The sequence below is a fragment of the Bison bison genome, unplaced genomic scaffold (assembly GCF_000754665.1).
Source record: "Bison bison bison isolate TAMUID 2011002044 unplaced genomic scaffold, Bison_UMD1.0 scf7180017845910, whole genome shotgun sequence".
In the NCBI taxonomy this organism is placed as follows: Eukaryota; Metazoa; Chordata; class Mammalia; order Artiodactyla; family Bovidae; genus Bison; species Bison bison.
This window is the reverse complement of record NW_011476483.1, coordinates 11,731-14,315: the sequence shown is the minus strand read 5'-3', so window position 1 is coordinate 14,315 and position 2,585 is coordinate 11,731. Positions and strand designations below refer to the sequence as shown.

The following is a 2,585-nucleotide window of genomic DNA, read 5'->3' as shown; positions in this document are numbered from 1 at the left end:
GACTCTTCGCGACCCCATGGACTGCAGCCCACCAGGCTCCTCCATCCATGGGATTTTCCAGGCAAGAGTACTGGAGTGGGGTGCCATCTCCTTCTCTGCTTGATAAACGAAAAAAGCTCAATATTCATGAGTGATTCCAACCTTTTGAGATCTCTCCTATGTTTCCTTCACTTTCTAGCAGGGATGAGTCATAAATTCTGTTAAAGGGTCATGAAAGCCCATTAGTGTTTTTGTGAAAGTCCTGATGTTATAAGGCTACAAATGCAATTTTACAAAGGAGGCTTGCTCTATATACTACAGGAATCTATTTTAAAAAAAAGTGAGACTGCTTAAAACTATTTTTAAATCTTCATGTGGCCAATGTGCAATGTGACTGAAAGCACTTCTAATGTGTATTAACTGAATTCCAGATCATCTCTATTATGGGTTAAAATAAAACCAAAAAGGTTAACAAGGAGCAGCAAAATCTACACTGAGAAGGGGCTGATTAGTACTGTAAATCTGAAATGACAGTGCTCAAACATAACCGACTGTTCATCTCAAAGTCGTTATTTCATAAATTCAGTCGTGCACCAAACACACCAGGGACACTCTTAACAAATATTCAATGAGTGCCCACTATGTATAAAAGGACTGCCTGGACTGAAGGAGAGGACAGGAAAAAAGTCCTCTGTAGATCTCAGCCTCACCCTGGGAAGTGGTCGTAGTCAAAAAGTTAAGACATTAGGGAGTTAGAGGCAAAATAAAAAGAACCAGGACGCCAGACCCCATCTGGTCCTGCAAATACTTTATCCTTATTAGAGTTTGTGAAATACTCAGTTTAATGGTTCCTCCTACAGTTTCACAGAACATACACATTTTAATTTAAATTACCTCTGCTTTGAAACTTGTGTAACTATTTGATAGTTTCAGAGTTAAATGTCGACAGAACATTCAATATCACATAATTCAAAAGTTCTCATAGGTGACAAAAATTAAGGCCCTTTGAGATTCATTCAACATCACAGTCAGTAGCAAAACTAGAACTAAAACCAGATCTGTTTCCGTGTCCATGACCTTTGACGCCTCTAGAGTAGGACAGGAAGGTGTCAAAAACTATGTTTGGAGGACTCCCCTGGTGGTCCAGTGGCTAAGACTCTAAGCTCCCACCGCAGAGGACCCAGGTTCAATCCCTGGTCAAGGAGCTAGATTCCACATGCCTGCAACTAAAGATCCCACATGCCTGCGACTAAGATCCTGCTTGCCACAGCTAAGACCCAGTGCAGCCAAATAAATAAAACATTTTTAAAGAAAAGAATTACATTTAGGAATCATACCTCTAAATACTTCAGAACTACATTAGCTTCAAATAGGATCATAATTTTCTCAAATAATTTCCTACCTCAATTAAATACTTACTGTAGCCTACATCAAATACTTTGTTACCAAACTGACCTCATAAAATGTTTACAGGAGGCCAGGAAAGTAAAAAGACCCAATATATCTATCCTGTGCAGTACAAACATTCAAATCTGTCTATAAGTAATGTTCCAGATGTTCTCTATACATAACGACATCAATCTTTAAGTGTTGCATATGGCACATTAATTATTTATGTAATTAACAATTACTGGTTCTCAAACTCTTTGACCATGGCCGAGTAAAATTGTGTTTTAGGTTGCAATTCAGTACACATATGTGTTTGAGGACATGTTTTTAGAAAGAAACAATACATATTACATATTCTCACTTCTGTTTTCTATTCTATCCTATCTCAGTGTTTCAAAAAATTGTTGTCACCACCCACAAAGCTGAATCCCAACACATTAATGAGTGGTAATTTGCAAAACACCAACTTCGAAGGTTAGTTTTCATGATTAAGAAGTTTTTGAAGTCTCTAGAAGAATTTCAACCTCCCATGGGGTAGAGGTAGGGCGTGCTAAGTCTCTTCAGTCATGTCCGACTCTATGCAACTCTATGGGCTGTAGCCTGCTAGGCTCCTCTGTCTGTGGGATTCTCCAGGCAAGAATACTGGAGTAGATTCCCATACCCTACTCCAGGGGGTCTTCCCAACCCAGGGATCAAACTCGTGTCTCTTAATCTCTTGCACCATCCTGCATTCTTTACCACTAGCGCCACCTGGGAAGTCCAGGAGTGGTAAAGATATAGGGCACACTCTCCGACATAAATCACAGCAGGCTCCTCTATGACCCAGCTCCCAGAGTATGGGAAATAAAAGCAAAAATAAACAAATGGGACCTAATTAAATTTAAAAGCTTTTGCACAACAAAGGAAACTGTAAGCAAGGTGAAAAGACAGCCTTCAGAACGGGAGAAAATAATGGCAAAAGAGGCAACTGACAAAGAATTAATCTCAAAAATATACCAGCAACTCCTGCAGCTCAATTCCAGAAAAATAAATGACCCAATCAAAAAATGGGCCAAAGAACTAAATAGACATTTCTCCAAAGAAGACATACAGATGGCTAACAAACACATGAAAAGATGCTCAACATCACTCATTATCAGAGAAATGCAAATCAAAACCACTATGAGGTACCATTTCACGCCAGTCAGAATGGTTGCGATCCAAAAGTCTACAAGCAA

The 2,585-nt window shown here is 39.3% G+C and overlaps 1 protein-coding gene across 1 annotated transcript in view; it reads right to left on the bottom strand.

Moving 5' to 3' along the window:
* The window catches only part of LOC104987018 (probable global transcription activator SNF2L1), a 10,073-nt gene that overhangs the window by 1,959 nt on the left and 5,529 nt on the right, over positions 1 to 2,585 (bottom strand). The window lies entirely within an intron of this gene.